The following is a 19,844-nucleotide window of genomic DNA, read 5'->3' as shown; positions in this document are numbered from 1 at the left end:
TTATTTGGAAATGAAGAATGGTTTCCCCTTGGCAAGCCTGGCTGCTTCAAAGACAGTGAGGGAGATAGCCAACAGATGGTTCAGATGGTTATCCGGCAATGTACCATACTCTTGCAGGTGGTTACGGGATGCTAGTGTAAGGCTTGTCATGGTAAGTTCAAAACCAAATCCAAGTGCATTCCCTTGGCCAATGTAAGTATAGCATTTGATCATGACTATGGTGTGTTCATGGCTCATGATTTGTAAAACATCTATTACAAGTGAAAACAGGATTGTAATATTGTTTCTAACAAGCAGGATTTCAATAATGAACTTCGGCGAACAACTACAGGAATCTTTCTTTCAATGCCATGGAAAGGATTCAGAGCAAGTGCTTGCAAATCACCTAAAAGTTGCGGCACTTCCGAATTTACATCACCTAAGGTATCCACGGGCAACGAATTACGGGCAATAAATTCTACCTGCATTTGTTCTGGTTGAATACCTTCCCGGGGAGGCAAAGTGGTTAAGAGAGATTTCCCAGATAAATTTCCTGAATGGTGTACAGATTGTGCAGAAGTAGAATGCTTCTCCAAATGGTCCGACGTCGGCTGTATGTTTACATTCTTTTCCTTTTTTTCTTTCTCTCTTCAATAACAGAAGTCTTTGAGTTCATGTCATCTGCAAATCGCTTATGACCTTTTATCTTCTTTACTGCAATAGTTTCCCGATGCTTTGCTGCAACAAGTTTATCCATTAACGTTGGTTTGTTGTTATTTTGCAATTAGGATTGTTAGCTTTGTCGGTGTAATGAGCTGCTCCTGCTGCTTTTCACTTGACTTCTCGCAGCTTTTTGAATTGCAGCTTAATGTTGGCTCGCGTTGTCGTTTTGGTGCTAGCTTTAGAGTTTCCGTGACTTGCGTTTTGCTTACTTTGCATCGCCGTTTACTGCAACTGGCTCGTGTTGATGCTGCTAGCTGGAGCAGTTTTGGATACTTGGTACATAGCAACTTTTTGCATTTGGCTTGTATGCCGTCTCCCACTGTTTTGGGTTGTTGTGTTGCTGCTTTTGCTTTTCATTCACTTTCCAATTGTTTTTTATTTATCTGATTTGGACATGTACGCTATTTGGATAGTTAATGGCTAACTCTAATGTGGAATTGTACATGAACTTAAGTAAATGGGTTTTGGTTTGTATAGTTAAAATGGGTTATTGGATTAAAAAAAATGGATTTAATTGTGGGTTCAAAGAATTTGGATATTTGATTATAAAATGGATATGGATTTTTAGGAATAATCCAAGACTAATCTAAATATCAATTTAGATAATAATAACAAATCAGCAAAAATCAAATTAAAATCAAATTAATCTATAATTCGTTAAAATTACTTTGATATCAACTCTAACATTCATTTGGAAATTAAAATCAATTAGAGTTTGAATCATTAGTAAAATAAACAATTAAGATTAAATTGAAATTTGGAATTAAACTTAATTCGAAATTAAAATCAAATTGAAAATTTAAAAAAAGTCAAATAATTAAAATCCATTTTATAATAAAAAACACCATGATCAAGAAGCTAGATAATGACCAATGTCTATCAATAAACAAAATGGATTTGGGAATGAATGTATGCAAATGAATTTTAGGCCAAGTGCCAAATAAAAATAAAAAATTCAGAACCAAAATCGGGGTATGACACATTCATTCATTTATTGTTTGTATTTATTGTGTGCATTAATATTTGCATTCATTCATATTCATCTGTGCTGGCTGTGCTGTGTTTCTCTGTTTGGGGTGGGAGTTACTCGAGGTAAAAGGCCCAATACCCAGGCTTTGAGTGAAATCTAGGAAACCTAGGAATAGAGTGATTCATGGGAAGCGGGTGGTATGCGCCACTTAGCGGAACATTGATATCACGAGCAGTTCAGACTCTGATGGGGTATTATCGGTGCATACGTCGGGTGTTCACAGGATGATATTCTTGAAAGGGTTGTTTATCCTGCGTTTCTCTCGACCTTACCCTGGCCTAGATGACACCCGTGAGTGGGGAGGGAATGATCATTATCACAGGTACTGTTGCTGACTTGATGGTGACTTGTTGGTGACTCTGGGTACTGATAGTGACTGTGAATTATGGACATTTATTTCTGGGACGCCGGAGTTCTGTCCGTGGTTTATCAGCGGGTTCCTTTTATTTCGGATCCCCGGGTTGAATTTGAGAGTAGTTGTTCAGAGGATCTGGCTGTCATCCGTTCAGTGGATGTTCCTGTGATGATAAGATGTAATCTCCGGTTCCGTTTATTTCGGAACTCCCCAAGTCGGATTTATGGTGACTTAGTCCCTCAGATGACTGTGACTGGTTCAGAGACTTGATGGGTCTTCAGATGACTTGGTGGCACAGTGATCTGCATTCATGCATTTGCATCATTCTCATTTCGCATTCACCTGCATTCAACTCATGTCTACCCGTACTCAGGGTCCATTTTTGATTAAGATTCTGGTTGAGAGACATCCAGATGTCCGAATGTTGATGAAAAAATTATTTGTCTCAGTGACGCTAGAATCAAAGGACTGAATATTCCTGGTACGGACATACATTGCATGCGTGAGTCATACTAACCCATTTGCTGTTTTGTAGGTGTCAACCGGTGCGCATAGCTCGTCTGCTCAGATATTCTGCTGGGGGCGACAAATCCAAACTGATGGATCCACTCAACACCAACATTCTTGAAATGAAAGAGATGATGAGGGAGTTGTTCAGTGTTGTGAAAGGGCTTGCCCTGGGGCAGAAAGCCATGGCTGAGAGATTGGAAAGGATTGAGGGCTGGATGATCAAGGAGAAAGTTCAGGGAAAGGCTCCATCATCCGAAGTGACAAACCCCTCTGGCACAGTAGAAAAGAAACCCTCTAACGGTGGTCCGCTCAAAAAGGAAGTTGAATCAGGAGGTGTGGAAACAAAGAAGGAACGCGGTAAGGATCGTTATCACCCTTATGCTGCCGCTGTAAGCCCTCCTGTTGGTAATCCGCCTGTACCACAGCAACAACCACCACCTCAACAGAAAGTATTGAAAGCTAAGAGCCAAGCGAAGAAGAAGAAGGAGGAACGTCAGTTTGAGGAGCCACCTGTGACTTATACTCTTCTGTTCAGAAGGTTGAAGGATCTGGGGTTAGTCCGGCCAAGGATACTGATTCCCGTAGAACGGCAGCGGAGGCCTACACACTATGATGAGAATGCCAGGTGCGAGTTCCATTCTGAGGCACCCGGACACAGTATTGAGGGTTGTAGGGCTTTCAAGCATGTCGTCCAACACATGGTGGACTCCAAGACCATCAGCTTGGCACAGATAATGAATGGTGATGTTAACCTCGTACCCAGGCAGGGTCCTATAAAAGTGAAGATGGTGAAAAAGGACAAGAGAAGAATGGAGGTGACTGAGGAGGATCAGTTAAAGGGTCCAAGGTCTGTGGTCCCAAAACCTCTGGTGAAGGATGGAGCTTTCCCCGGTATTGATAATTGCTGTGCGGCCGTCACCACAGAGGGGTGTGTATTGAAGGGGGATACGACTCAGAGGATGAAGGAAGTAGAAATGGACAGTGAAAAGTTTAAAACACTAAGTCTGGCAGCTGAAACCATCAAGGTGGAGAATGTCCTTGCTGCTGAGAAAGAAAGGAAGCTGTCCATTTCTTCTTATAAACAAGCCCTGGAAGTGGTAAAGAACAAAGAGGCTCGAGGCTGGGGCAGGATCATTGACATAGTGGTAAAGGCAGACATGTTCGGGATCGGTTATCAGCCGGATCAAGAGTCGTCTAGACCAAACAGAGGATGTCGTCCACCGTACATCTTTGTCAGTGAGTGAAGAGATTGACCATGACCGCGAGCTCGAGGCGTGGATAAAATCGTGCGTACCAGAGAATTGGAAGGCCTCCAAGATCGCCGCAGTCACTCATCCAGAAGAATAATATTTCTGTGTTTTCAATTCTGTTTGCATGAACGCCATACGTTTTGCCCGAAACGTAATGGTCCATTGTAAGGGTCATCTCATGTGTTTCATTGTGCAACATTTTGCATCAGTAATAAATGGATGTTTTTGTGATTAAAAGCGGTGTTCCCTGTTTTTCACTTATTTTTGCAGTTTTAAGAAATAAAAATGGCAATGTTTTTCTTTCCCTTTCCTTTTGATTTATTTGGTTCTGACCTCAAAAGCGACTTTTCTCCTGATCTCATTGATAACAATTTGGTTACACCTCTGTATGACTTCGACAATCCGATCTATCATGCCGAAGAATAAGGCGAAGAAGATTGTGATCTGCTGGATTTAGCCAGGTTGTTAAGACAAGAGGAGAAGGTAATTCAACCGCACGAGGAGCGACTCAAGATTGATAATCCAGGCACCGCCGAGGTCGGAAAGGAAGTGAAAGATGGTTCCTCCTGGAGGCAAGTGTCAAGAGCGAAGGCGATGCCAATCGATCTCAGGAATACCGATGCCACGTATCAGAGTGACTTTGTTTCATGATATGATTCATCGTGGAATCAAATGCTATGTTGATGACATGATATCAAAGTCCCAAGCAGAAGAAGGGCATCTGGTGAATCCGGGGCAAGTCGTTTGGCCAGGTTGAGATAACTCAGACTGAGGTTGAGTCCGAATCAGTGCACTTGTGGAGTGCTGTCGGGTAAGTTGCCGAGGCTTATTGTGAACGAAAGAGGAATCGAGGTCGATCCTGCAAAAAAAAAATAATAATAATAATAATAATAAAAAAAAGAGAAAGAAAGAAAGAAAAAGAAGAAGGAAAAAAGGAAACAAGAAATGCCTGAACCAAAAACAAAAAGAAAGCAAACGGTCAGGTGGATAATGGTTGCCAAGGGGCATTAAAAAAAAAGTTGCAGGAACCTCTGATTCCGATGACTCTAGTAGAGAGACGGTCATTAATTCTGTAATTGACAGCCCTCGAGGGGTCTATGAGGTGCGTATTGGGTCAGCATGACGAGTCTGGTCGAAAAGAGTATGCAATTTACCTTAGCAAAAAGTTTATCGACTGTGAAACAATACATTCACTGTTCGAGAAAACTTGCTGTACTTTGGCATAGGCTGCTCGCCGACTGAGACAGTATATGCTGGTTCATACCACTTTGTGGATTCCTAAGATGGATCTGATCAAGTATGTGCTTGAAGAAGCTAGCGTTGACCGGACGGGTTGCGAGAGGGCAGATGATGTTGATTGAATACGATAGTCAGTATACCTCTCGGAAAGCAATCAAGTGGAGTGTATTGTCTGATTATCTCGCCCAGCGACCCATTGAGGATTATCAACCAAGGAAGTTTGAGTTCCCTGATGAGGACATCTCGAGGTGCTCAAATCGAAAGATTGTGAGGAACCGATCCCGGAGGAGGGGCCTGACCCTGAATCCGAACGGATTCTGATGTCTGAAGGGGAAAGTAATATGGATAAGTCAGTGGTGCTTTGGTTACGCCAAAGGGATCCCACGTTCCCTTCGTTGCCCGGTTAGCTTTGGAATGCACCAATAATGAGGGCTGAGAACGAAGCTTGTATCCTGGGTATTGATTTTCGGTGCGGACGTCTACTGGGGCAACGCCTTCCTCGGAGGGGTATGAGAAGGAATCGGTGCTACCATTTGAGGTCCTAATTAGAGAAGGCTGAGGTGATAAGGACTCGGTATGACACGTTGAGCCTGACTGAGGAAAGAGGCTGACGGTTACTTGTCATGGGGCAGTTGTACCCAGTGAATGAAGCGTGTTGTTAACCGAAAAGTCCGACCTCGTGCATCCCACGTGGGAGAGCTGGTATGGAAAAGGATCCTTCCTCCTCAACGATCGTAGGGGCAAGTGGATATACAGTTATGGATCCCATTCGTGGTCAAAAAGGTTTTCTCTGATAGAGCCTTATTGTCGACAACCACGGATGATGAAGATTTTCCATCCCCTGTGAATGCGGATGCAGTTAGAAAATACTTCGTAAAATTGACCCGCTGGACAAAAAAAAGAATAAAAGAGTCCAGGCAAAAAAGGGCATCCCGGCGAACCAAAAAAGGAAGAATGAAAAGGTTCGGGCAAAAGTTAGGGATAAGAAAAGAAAAGAACTGTACACCCGGCAAGTCGAAAACCCCACAAGGGCGACTTGGGCAAAAAAGGGTATCCCGGTGGACTGAAAACCCGAACGGGCGGTCCAGGAAAAAGAGGGATTGAAACGAACAACTGCGTCCAGCATGATCGTTTGTGCTTTTGGATACGACTCGGCTAATCTCCGACAGGGATCGATCAGAAGCGTCTTGTTCAGAAAACAGAAAGTGCGGAAAGTCTTGAGGACATATGGGGCGTAACCGAGTTGGAACCCGATGAGATCACGGTTTCACATTGCCACTAGGATAGATTTTTTCCTTTTGTGCGCGATCACCGCTTTTCAGGGATTGCTTCCTGTGTGTTGCTAGGTTTTGAGCCACCTCCTTTTTCAGTCAATAAAATGCGTGTTCAGTCAAATAATTTTGTTTTTGTCTTCATTACCGCTTTGATTGCAAAAACATCCGTTTATTTTTGATAAGAATAGTTGCATTTTGTAACATAGAGATCCCTTCCGGTGCATGCTTATAAGGTTGAAATCTGGAAATTGTATTCGGAAGTCTAAGCGACCAAGATGTTAAAGTGTTGGCACGCCTGGGGCACGCTTTTATCTAACAATCTCTTGTGCAGGTGTTGTTAGATATCTTCATTCACTGGCAGGTTGCGGTATGAAGCCTCTTGAAAAAAGAGATCCCCACAGAGTCCAACCAGGGGCAAGGGATAGACGGACAGTGAAAGGACGGTGAAGGATTACGACGACGATCCTGGAGGGTTAATCAAGAAGACTCTTCAAAGTCCGAGGGTTGGAAGATTTGTATGAATCCCAGGAGTTCGATCTCCGTGAAGTACGGGGGAGTCGGGAATACAAGGTGATGAATCAGAAAAGTCCAGACGAGTCTGGGAGTTCTCAAAAGTGGAAAGTCGACACTGTGGGTGGATGATGAATGCCAGTGTTCGACGAATTGACAGGTGTTCCGTGTCAAATAAGCCGTATCTCCCCAATGGACTTGAGAGTGTTATCTCCCTGGCAGATTCGAGATTGGTGTCTCCTCAGCGAGCCTGAAGGTTGTCGTAACCCCAGTGGAAGCGTCAGTGGGTAGATTGTTCCTAAGGGTGGAGGATGTATCCCCAGTGTGGTCGTGAACGCTTGTCCCCGGCAGTGTTATGGATATCTATCCCCAGGGTGGCCTAGTATATTATTTCCTCAGCAGAGTGGTGTAGGCCTTTCCCAACGGAGTTATGCATTTCCCCATCAGGGTGTGGAGTGTTTTCCCCTAGTGGATCCCCATAGCAAAGGGTTTGTGTTGATGGTTTTCCCCTAGCAGGATCCCCTAGTGGATCGAGTCTGGTGAAATCATCCCCAGTAGAGATAAGCATTGGTTGCATCCCATAGCAGGGTAATTCCCAAGCAGTTCGGGTCGATGGAGGTCATCCCCAGCAAAGGTTGTCTTTCCCCAGCAGGGTGGAAATGGACGTGGTAATGAAATCTTCAGCAGAGTTCTTGGAGCTCCCCGGTGTTGTCTCTGTAGGAGATGTGTTTTTATGCATTCATCATTTAGATAAGCATAGCATTTTGCATCACTAGTGCGTAGCATTTCCATAATCATGGGGCATTACGCTAAAAAAAACTCATGCATCGGCATTGCAAACGCATCCATTAGCCCGAGGCCGTGGTGATCATCCGAGAATGGGTCGTTGGAAAGAGTTTAGCATCGCTTGGATCGATTTCAGAATTGGGTTCCCCAGCAGGGTAGAAAGGTGTTTTCCCAACAAGTGATTCCGCAAGTGAGCGGGTATTCCCAGCAGTGCTACTCCCCAGAATTGATAGCATTTGGCAAGCTTGGATTGATTCTCCTAGCAGATGTGGGTGTGTCTGATCTCTCCATATAGAGTCGACCCCTTAAGCAGAAAGTGTCTGTCATTTCCTTCTGCGCTCCCCACTGAGTTATATCCTCGTGGATGGCGGTTGTTTTCGTTCCCTCCCCACACCTAATGGAATGGGTTTTCCCTATTGAGCTCTTTCCTCATTAGGATGAGTCTTGATTCAGTCTACCTTTTTGGATCGATCTTGAATTGGCTTCCTATTGGCTGTCTCCTGTGCTTCCTGTGCTTCCCTGTGGTATACATGAATAGTTGCTCACTAACCGGCACTCGTTCATCTTATCCTCAGCAGATTTTGGTGGCCTCTGCCTACAAACCAGCAGTTGTAAGTCCTATCTTTGTGGTCTTCTACCTACTATCGGGTAGATGTGAATCCTCTTTTCTCCCCTTTGTGGAGTCAACCCTTGTGCTCATCCTAGTGATGACGGTTACTGTTCCATGGTTTTCTACCTACTAACCGGTAGATGTAATCCCCTCTTTATGGTTATCATTATCCAGTCGGTATTGATATTCCTTTCCCCTTTCGGATATTTGCTTTGATTAAGCAATCTTATCCCCCCAGCGGGTCTTCCCCTTCCTTTTGGATATGTGCTCCGAGTCAGCAACTTTATCCCCAGCGGGTCCTCTTTCATTCACCATTTGCCGGTAATGTTTGTGGTTTCCCCTTTTGATTGGTCATCTTTGCATACCTAGTCCTGGTACCCCGATGCCTTTCTTTTTCGGTCGATTTATCCTTTAACAACCTACAACCCGGTTAGGATAATCTTCCATGCGAGGGTATTATCTACGTTTTGACGGCTATAGATAATATACCTCATGCGCTCTTTGGTCAGTCTTTTGATTGTTTTCACCATCAGAGTAAGATTCGTATTCCTTTGTTCGGAATCGAATGTCCATCCTTTAACAAGATTGCTTTGCTCGCTCTCTTCAGGATGTTGAGTGTTTTGAAACACACACCAATTCACGATTTCGGTCGATTTATCATTTAACAACCTACAACCCGGTTATGGATAATCTTCCATGCGAGTATGTTATCTACGTTTTGATGGCTATAGATAATATATCTCATGCGCTCTTGGGTCGAAGTCGTCCTCCCCTGTTGAGTAAGATTCGTATTCCTTTGTTCGGAATCGAATGTCCATCCTTTAACAAGTTTGCCTTTGCTCTCTTCAGGATGATGTCGGTCGATTTATCCATTTAACAACCAACCCGGTTATGGATAATCTTCCATGCGAGTGTATTATCTACGTTTTGACGGCTATAGATAATATATCTCATGCGCTCTTTGGTTGAACCCTTTTGTTTGTTTCCCCAACTGAGTAAGATTCGTATTCCTTTGTTCGGAATCGAATGTCCATCCTTTAACAAGATCGCTTTTCTAGCCCTCTTCAGGATGATGAGTGTGTTGGACTACAAACCAATTCACGCTTTGGTAGATCACCGTTTTCATGCCTACAACCCGGCATCCTTGGTGTTCCTTCCCGTCTGCTCCCTGTCGTGACCTTGATCCCCAGTGAGCTACCTCTCCGTTGGTTTCGATAAACGTCGAGTTTTTCCTAGTTATCCGTGGATATCTAGTTGTATCTCCTTTCCTAGTCATCCGTTGATGTCCATTCCTCCTCTCCGTTGGTGTCGATAAACGTCGAGTTTTTCCCAATCGTCCGTTGACGTTTGGTTGAGTCTTGTTCTCTCTCCCCAGTAAGAGTTACCTCTCCGTTGGTCTTGGTAAACGTTGAGTTTTTCCTATGCGTTCGATGACGTATAGTTGCTTATTCCCCACAGATCATTAGTTAATGGTTGTTGATTCCCCCCAGAGTTACCTCTCCGTTGGTTTCGATAAGCGTCGAGTTTTTCCCGATCGTCTGTTGACGGTTGTTGGTGATGTATTTCCCCATGCAGGGTTACCTCTCCGTTGGTCTCGGTAAACGTTGAGTTTTTCTCATTCGTCCGTTGACGTCTGATTGTGTATCCTATTCCCCAGTCATTCGTTAATGTCTGGTTGCTTCCCAGCCAGAATCCCCAATAGAGTCGTCGGTGGGCGTCCTATTCAGTTTCCGGTTGTCATCCCCCTTCCTTAGTGAAGTGGCTCCTCCTCTCCGTTGGTGTCGATAAACGTCGAGTTTTTCCGAGTTATCCGTTGATATCTAGTTGTATTTTCCTCAGATTCTCCTTCTCCGTTGGTGTCGATAAACGTCGAGCTTCTCCCGTTCTTCCGTTGACGTCTGGTCGAGTTTCCTCTTTCTCCGTTGGTGTCGATAAACGTCGAGCTTCTCCCGTTCGTCCGTTGACGTCTGGTCGAGTATTCCCATTCATCCATTGATGTCTGGTTACCTCTCCGTTGGTTTCGATAAACGTCGAGTTTTTCCTAGTTGTCCGTTGACGTCTAGATGTATTTTCTCCAGTCGTTCGTTAATGCCTGGTTACCTCTCTGTTGGTTTCGGTAAACGTTGAGTTTTTCCTATGCGTCCGTTGACGTTTAGTGGTATAATCCCCGCAGGTCATCCTTTGATGTCTGTTCTCCTTCTCCGTTGGTGTCGATAAACGTCGAGCTTCTCCCGTTCGTCCGTTGACGTCCGGTCGAGTCTTCCCATTCATCCGTTGATGTCTGGTTACCTCTCCGTTGGTCTTGGTAAACGTCGAGTTTTTCCTGGTCGTCCCCAGTAGAGTTACCTCTCCGTTGGTTTTGGTAAACAATGAGTTTTTCCCACTATGTCCGCTGACATGTGGTTGTATCTCTTCCAGTCATTCATTAATGTCTGGTTACCTCTCCGTTGGTCTCGGTAAATGTTGAGTGTTTCCTAGTCGTTCGTTGACGTCTAGTTGTGATTTCTGTTCCCATTCGTCGTCTTGAGATGTCTGGAGGTGGTTGTACCTTTGAGAAGAAAAAGAACCAGAAAAGAATCAAAATCCCCCGTAATAAATATCAGATCCCAGTGGACATTTCCGTTGGTGGATCCCCGCATTGTGCAAATTTCTACGGTTCTCCGGTATTCAATCCCTGTTTATCCTGAAAGTCTGACAGCCGTTGCTCTCATCCATTCGGGTTCCCAGTTGATTGAATAGGGGCAGCTGTAGCACCTCAAATTTGCACCTACCTTTTGTACATACATTTTCATATTAGGTCATAACATTAACATTGTCCACTGCATAACATTGCATTGTCCATTTGCCCAAGTGCAAGTCATCAGACAAGATTAGGTCAACTAGTCAGGAGAATCAGTCAATCAAGCAAGCAAGTGCAATTTCTATTGAGGCAAAACCCTAGGGTTGGTTCAACATGTTCACATGACCTAGGGGTCCTTTTGAAGTGGTTTGGTCAAAGATTGGGTGCTCAGAAGTCATCAGTCATTGTTCAATCCACCAGAAACCCTAGAAAGTCAACTGTGGTCAACTGTGCCTGAATTCGTGGATTTGAAGGTGGGAGATGGTTTGAAAGGCTTCATTCATGTCCATACAAGTCTCATTTGACATTTCAAAGATCAAGATTGAAGAATTTGAGGTCAGATGAAAAGTTTCCAAAAATAGTAAGTGACATGTAATTTCAAACTGCCAAAAATGGAAAGGTATTCTCCTCAAATTTACATCACCATACAAGCTTCAAATGTAATTTTGTCCAACATGAAAGTTGAAGATCTTGCTCTCACCTTTCCAAAAAGTCCAAGAACATGAATTTCTCATTTGTGGTTGGCAAGTTATGATCAAATCATTGTCAAGAAATTTTGAACTTCAAAGTGGGATAACTTGCACACCATTAGGCCAATTCATGTGATTCTTTTTTGAGCAAACTCCATTTGACATGCTTTATCATAATCCATCATCACATTTCATCAAAAAATCATCACATAAAAAGCCCATTTTTCAAGTGATCAATTTGAATTTTGGTGGGAAAAAAGGTCATTTTGAAAAGTACACATAATTCTCATGCCAAACCAATTCAAATTGCATCAAAACAGAAATTTGGACTTGCTGCAAATGAAATTACACTGTTCCATTGGTTACATATGAAAAAGGGCATTTTTGCCAAATTGCATAACATGACCAATTCACTAATCCAATCCATTGTTGCTAATCTTGATTAAGGAAGTGGATTAACAGGTACTATAAGACCTTAATCATAACAGAAAATGAAGATGATAAATCACAATCTCAGATCCAAACTGAAAATTGCTAAAATTCTCTTAAATTCTCTAGAACTTTTTTTCTCACTTTTCCATCGAATTTCATCATTCTTTCTGTTCTCTCTTGTGCTAATCATCTTCTACAGGCTTTGTTGAAGATCTGTTTGAAGCAAAAGTGTGGAGAATCTTGAAGAATCGCAACTGTTGAACTTGGTGCATCCACATGGTAGTTGGAGATTCCCTCGCATCTGAGCATTGTTGAGCTAAAGATTTGACTTCATTCATCTTCCTCAACATTATTGTGCATCTGTTTCTAGCTGTCAGGTCCTGAATCAAGTGAATTCACATCTGCATCTTCATAGAGGTTGGAATTCGAATTCTCTAATTGGTGAAATTAGGTTATGGCTTAGGTAGATCTTCTATTGTAGAGCATGCTGAAACTTGTAGTTTTGAATTCCATTGCGAATTGAATGAGATATCTGGATTTTAAGTTTGATGTTCAAAACTTTCCTTGCTCGATCTAGACAATATAGTTAGAATTGAGATAAATCATGGTTGTATTGTTGATGTGCATGATGAGACGAGTTCAATGATGTATAGTTTGCAAATTTTCATGAACATTTGTTCATGACCTGGATTTTTGACGAAGAACAGTTTGAATGCGCTCAAGAACACTTTCCAGAATGCTATAGATCCATTTCCCGTGCGTTTTGCATGTTTTTTGATGTTTTTCATCCATGAGCCAATTAAAACGTGCCAGGTGCATTAGTGAAACGCGGCGTTTCACTCTAGCGCGCGCAGATTTGAAATGATACATGGATCGATTCCGCCTGATAGCATTTTCTCCTTTTGGTCTTGGCATTTATTTCATTCATGTATCCATGTTTATATCACTTGTTCACATGATTTTTTTTTTCTTCTCAAGGATAAATTCATAATTTCTTCAATACTTGTCCAAATAATTTGAGATTTTTTCCATGATGATCCTTATAATCTCTAGAATTTTTTGATGATTTTTAATAAAATTGTGCACATGTGGATTTCTATTTTGGCTAGGGTTTATGGGAACATGTCATTTGTTGCACCTTGCTTGGTATTTTGCTCATGAAATGATGATGCTTAATTAGAAATTCTTGAAACTTTGCATGCTCATTCTAGACATCTAAGGAGCATTTTGATATGTGGTTTGTGATTTTTGAGTTCCTGGTTTGAGAGATATGCTATGATCATTAGAGGTGTGACAATTTGTGTCACACCATTTCATGTCCAACTTCTTGATTTTTGTTACCATGCCATATGAAATCAAATTGATCTGGATTTTTGCATGAGGATACTTATGGGTGTTGAGAATGCTTGTGAATTTTTCTGGAATTTTTGAATACTTTTCCTATTTGTTTGATATTTTCTCTCCTGTTTGACCAATTGTTGACTTCTTGTGAGACATGATTTTATTTGATTTGTGAAATTCTGGTGGTTTATTGGATGGACTTGAAATTTGGCATGTGTATTATAGACATCTTGAAGTTTGCCATGGCTTTGATTTCATTCATTTATCATGCTTGGTCTCTGTTTTATGATTGCTTGAAGTTGATGCATATTTTGGTTCCTTGTATGAGCTTGTTTGAGTATGCTTTGACTTGTTGAATTTAATTGACCTGCTTCCCTTGGTCCAAATGACTTGAAATTTGGTGTGTATGTCATGTTATGAATGCTGTTTGACCATGAATTTTTTGGGGATTTATTGAAATGTTTGTGAGTTGATTTGAATTGAATCTTTCTGTTTGGTTCTATGAGCTTCAAATTGCATGTTTTGTACTCTTTGCTTCATGAAATGATAATGGTTGATGATATGAATGTGAAACCACTTGGATTTGTTTCTTATTTGATTGATCTTGATTTTTGATAAGTTTCATGTTCTGTTTTGACTTTTTGCTCTCATTTTGACCCTAGTCTTGTACTAGTGGTTTGTGTTCTCACATTTGAGCCTTGTTTCAGGTCAAAGAGCACAATTGCTTATGCTTGATGATGTGCACTCAATTGGAGTTGGTTTATTGCTTGTTTATGACTAACTTGAGTTTGTTTTGTAGGCATTGAGACTTATGCTTAGGCCTTGTGGCTTGCACCTTTGTGCATTAATGCTTGTTATCTGTTTGTGCTGTGGACTTGTAATTTTCTGTTTGACCTGTGTTTGTCTGGTATACTGATTATGTTGGATTGATTTCAGATACCTTAGTTGCTATAGTTCCATTGTGAACTAGTGTTTTCTTTGCTTGCTAGCTTGAGCATTGAGGTATAATGATCTCTTCTCCATGTAGTCTGGAAGACCTGGCCTGTTACTTGGCCAGGCACCTGTCTGAAGTCCTCCTTAAGAGGCAATGTTTGTGCTTGTTTATTTTTGTCCCCAGGCAGGAAAAGACCTTTGTTAAGGCAATTGGTAGACACAAGAGATGTGCAATCCATCTCCTGCTCTTCTGTTGAGTCGTCCCTTGGCTCACATCACATGTTGATGCCTTGTGGACATTAACCCCAAGATCTATGTTGAGTCAGTGTCATAAGTGTAGAAGGGTTCCCACTTTCTGGACCCACACTTCATTTTCTGAAGCTCTCCCAGGCCAGGGATAAGAGCTGTGAAGTCTCATCTTCACTCACCTTTCATCAGCTTCACCCTAACTCTCAATTTTAGGGTTAAGAGCTAACTTCACCCTGATACAGCGGCTTGTTTGTCGAGGTTGACATGACCCCTCGACTAAAGCCTAGCCTTGATGTTTGAACCCCTTGTTGGTGTGTTTACTTCATGCTGTATGTGTTTGTGTGGTGTGATTGTATCCCCTAGGTTTTCTAGACTCCGCGTAGTCTCGTTTGCATGTCAATTAAGGTAGCACGGTTCCTTCGTATAGGACTTCCTTTCTTGCTTGAGCTTTCCTAAAACACAAACAAACATTATCCCCTCTTAAGGATACGTCAACTCCTTCTACTACAGGTGAGTAAGTCTCCAAAGGTCGAGCATCAGGTAGATTGCGTAGTGACGTTGTCCACTTAAAAAACACAAACCAACAAGAATAGTTTAGCCGAACTACGGCAACTCTGATTCTCATGTCCAGATGAGATACGTAGGCACGAGATGCGATGTCTTGTCGAGTTTGACTAACAGCTAACACTAATTCTTTTCTCTCGCCCTCGTTGCGATTGAGACCTTCCCCTTCTCTTGCCCTAGTTGCAATCGAGACCCTTCCTCTTGTTGTGTGCTTGGAGTCCGGTATAAGTCCATCAAGTGGCATCTGGTTTCCAGTGTGGGTGCGTTTTGGTTCGGAAGCTGATGTAAGTCCAGCGATTGGCATTCGGGTTCCATGTTTGCCCGTGTTTGTGTGGTTTTGTTTGTGTGCGTGAGCCGAGCTACGGATGCTCTGATTCTTCTTTGTCCAAGAAGATACGTATGCAGAGGATGCGACATCCTCGCGAGCATGTTTTTCCCCCAGTTCGAACTACTTTGACTCTGATGTCTATGCTTGATAGACTAAGTAGGCCCAGGATGCGATATCCTGCCGAGTCAGGTCCGTTTGTCTTCTTGTGTCTCTTTCAGTCGGTGTTTGTTTGATGTTTGAGCAGTATTTTAGCAACCACACTCCTTCCTTTTGTGCGTGGATCCCGTCGAGTACGACGGATGCGTAGGGGTGATAATACCTTCCCTTCGCATAACCGACTCCCGATCCCATTCTCTTTGGTCGCGAGACCATGCTTTTTCCAGGTTTACTTCGAGCGTTTCCTTTCCCTCTTTTGGGATAAATAACGCACGGTGGCGGCTCTGTTGTCTTGTTTCCCCGCCGGTTTTTTGCGTAATGCATCACCAGGTCACTCAACCTTCCGAATAAGATTTCAAGTTTTCAATCCTATAAACATGCATTGGAAGGGACCCCTACATCTCAAAATGCAAATATTCTTATCAAAATAAACGGATGTTTTTGCAATCAAAGCGGTAATGAAAAAAAAAACAAAATTATTTGACTGAATATGCATTTTATTGATTGAAAAAGGTGGCTCGTAGCTGAGATAACACAGGAAGCAATCCCTGAAAAGAGGTAATTGCGCACAAAAGGAAAATCTATCCTAATGGCAATGTGAACCCGTGATCTCATCAAGTTCCAACCCGGTTACAACCTTTATGTCCTCAAGACTCTCCGTGCTTTCTGCCTTCCGAAACAAGACGCTTCCGACCGATCTCTGCTTTCAAATTATCCATGTGTCTTAACCAAAGCACAAACGACCATGCTAGACGCAGTTGTTCGTTTCATTCCCTCTTTTCCCTGGACCGCCCTTTCGGGTTTTCAGTCCACCGGGATACCCTTTTTTGCCCAGGCCGCCCTTGTAGGGTTTTCGACCTGTCGGGTGTACAGTTTTTTCCTTTTTATCCCTAATTTTTGCCCGAACCTTTTTTCATTTTTATTTGGTTTGCCGGGATTCCCATTTTTTCCTGGACTATTTTATTCTTTTCGTCCAGCGGGTCTCTTATACGAAGTATTTTTTAACTGCGTCCGCATTTACAGGGGATGGAAAATCCTCGCCATCCATGGTCGTGAACAACAAGGCTCCGCCAGAGAAAACCTTCTTGACCACAAATGGATCTTCATAATTGGGTGTCCACTTGCCCCGACGATCGTTCTGAGGAGGAAGGATCCTTTTCAACACCATATCTCCCACATGGTACACACGAGGTCGCACCTTTCGGTCAAAAGCACGCTTCATTCGCTGCTGGTACAACTGCCCATGACAAATGGCCGCCAGCCTCTTTTCCTCAATCAGGCTCAACTCTTCATACCGAGTCCTTACCCATTCAGCCTCTTCCAATTTCACATCCATCAGGACTCTCAATGACGGAATCTGGACCTCAATTGGTAGCACAGCTTCCATCCCATACACAAGCGAGAAAGGCGTTGCCCCAGTAGACGTACGCACCGAGGTTCGATACCCGTGCAATGCAAACGGAAACATCTCGTGCCAATCCTTATAGGTCATGACCATCTTCTGCATAATCTTCTTAATATTCTTATTAGCCGCCTCGACCGCCCCATTCATCTTAGGACGATAAGGAGAAGAATTGTGATGCTCAATCTTGAACTCCCGGCACAGTTCTACCATCATCTTGTTGTTGAGATTAGAACCATTATCAGTAATGATCCTTTCGGGCACCCCATATCTGCAAATGATGTCTCTTTTCAAGAACCTGGCTACGACCTGTTTTGTCACGTTTGCATAAGATGCCGCTTCCACCCACTTGGTGAAGTAATCGATAGCCACTAATATGAATCGGTGCCCATTCGAAGCCGTAGGCTCGATCTTTCCGATCATATCAATGCCCCACATAGCAAACGGCCACGGAGACGACATCAAACTTAACGGATTTGGAGGCACGTGCACCTTGTCAGCATAAATCTGGCATTTATGACATTTCCGCACGAAGTTGAAACACTGAGCCTCCATTGTCATCCAATAATATCCAACCCTTAGCAGCTTTTTCACCATCGCATTCCCACTGGCGTGGGTACCAAACGACCCCTCGTGCACCTCTTTCATCAACTGGCTTGCTTCTTTGTCATCGACACATCTGAGCAAAACCCAATCAAAGTTCCTCTTATACAAAACCCCATCCTTATTCAGATAGAACGCCATGGCCAACCTCCTCAGAGTCTTTCGGTCCTTCTTAGACGCTCCCTCAGGATACTCTCGGGTCTCCAGATAATGCTTGATGTCATAATACCACGACTTTTCATCATCAGGCGCTGTTTCGATAACAAACACATAAGCCAGTCTATCCAGACGTCCCACCTCAACACTAGGAACTTGATTCCACCACTGCACTCTAATCAAAGCGGCCAGAGTAGCCAAGGCATCTGCTAGAGGATTTTCTTCTCTCGGCACATGGTGCAATTCCACCTTGGTGAAGAACGTCAACAACCTCCTCGTATAGTCCCGGTACGGAATTAAGTGAGATTGATGCGTAAGCCATTTCCCGTTAACCTGGTTCACAACCAAAGCTGAATCTCCATATATGACAAGGTTCTTGATTCGCAAATCAATCGCCTCTTCGACACCCAAGATACAAGCTTCGTATTCAGCCACATTGTTGGTGCATTCAAATGTTAACCGAGCAGCAAAAGGAATGTGGGATCCTTTTGGCGTAACCAAAACAGCACCAACTCCGCTACCATTCACGTTAACGACCCCATCAAACATCAGAATCCATTCGGACTCAGGGTCAGGCCCCTCCTCCGGGATAGGTTCCTCACAATCTTTCAATTTGAGAAACATGATGTCCTCATCAGGGAACTCAAATTTCATCGGTTGATAATCCTCAATGGGTTGCTGGGCGAGGTAATCCAATAATACACTCCCCTTGATTGCCTTTTGCGAAGTGTACTGGATATCGTATTCAATCAAAATCATTTGCCATCTCGCAACCTGTCCGGTCAATGCTGGCTTCTTAAATATATACTTGATCGGATCCATCTTGGAAATCAACAAAGTGGTATGAACCAGCATATACTGTCTCAGTCGGCGAGCAGCCCATGCCAAAGCACAACAAGTTTTCTCGAGCAGTGAATATCTTGTTTCACAGTTGGTAAACTTTTTTCTAAGGTAATAAATTGCATGCTCTTTTCGACCAGACTCGTCATGCTGCCCCAGTACACACCCCATAGACCCCTCGAGGACTGTCAAGTACAGGATTAACGGTCGCCCCTCCACAGGAGGCATCAGAATCGGAGGCTCCTGCAAATATTCTTTTATTTTTTCAAATGCCACTTGGCAATCATCATTCCACCTGACCATTTGATCTTTTCTTAACAACTTGAATATGGGTTCACACGTGGCTGTTAGATGAGATATGAACCTTGAAATGTAGTTCAATCTACCTAAGAAACCACGAACCTCTTTTTCTGTTCTCGGTTCAAGCATTTCCTGTATCGCTTTTACTTTAGCAGTATCAACCTCGATTCCTCTTTCACTCACAATAAACCCCAGCAACTTACCAGACCGCACTCCAAAAGTGAACTTATTCGGATTCAACCTCAATTTGAATTGTCTCAACCGGTTAAACAATTTGGCCAAGTCTACCAGATGCCCCTCTTCTGTTTGGGACTTTGATATCATGTCATCAACATAGCGTTCGATCTCATGATGAATCATATCATGAAACAAAGTCACCATAGCTCTTTGATACGTGGCACCGGCGTTCTTGAGACCGAATGGCATCACCTTATAACAAAAAGTACCCCATGGTGTGATGAACGTTGTTTTCTCCATATCATCTGGCGACATTTTAATTTGATTATAGCCAGAAAAGCCATCCATGAAGGAAAACACCGAGAATTGAGCTGTATTATCTACCAACACGTCGATGTGAGGTAATGGGAAATCATCCTTCGGGCTAGCTCTGTTTAGATCCCGGTAGTCCACACACATCCTCACATTTCCATCCTTCTTCGGTACCGGCACAATGTTCGCGACCCAAGGCGGATAATTAGTGACAACTAGGAAACCAACATCCAACTGCTTCTGCACCTCCTCTTTAATTTTCATGGCCATCTCGGGTCGAGTTCTGCACAACTTCTGTTTCACTGGAGGACAGTCTTCTCGCAATGGCAACTTGTGTATAACGATATTGGTATCCAACCCTGGCATATCTTGATAAGACCAGGCGAAGATATCAACATACTCTTTTAACAATGCTACCATTCTGCTCTTGACATTCACCTCCAAAGCAGCCCCGATTTTCACTTCCTTTCTGACCT

This window comes from Lathyrus oleraceus, chromosome 7, assembly GCF_024323335.1.
Source record: "Lathyrus oleraceus cultivar Zhongwan6 chromosome 7, CAAS_Psat_ZW6_1.0, whole genome shotgun sequence".
NCBI lineage: Eukaryota > Viridiplantae > Streptophyta > Magnoliopsida > Fabales > Fabaceae > Lathyrus > Lathyrus oleraceus.
The sequence above is the reverse complement of the archived record's forward strand: the minus strand, read 5'-3'. Positions refer to the sequence as shown.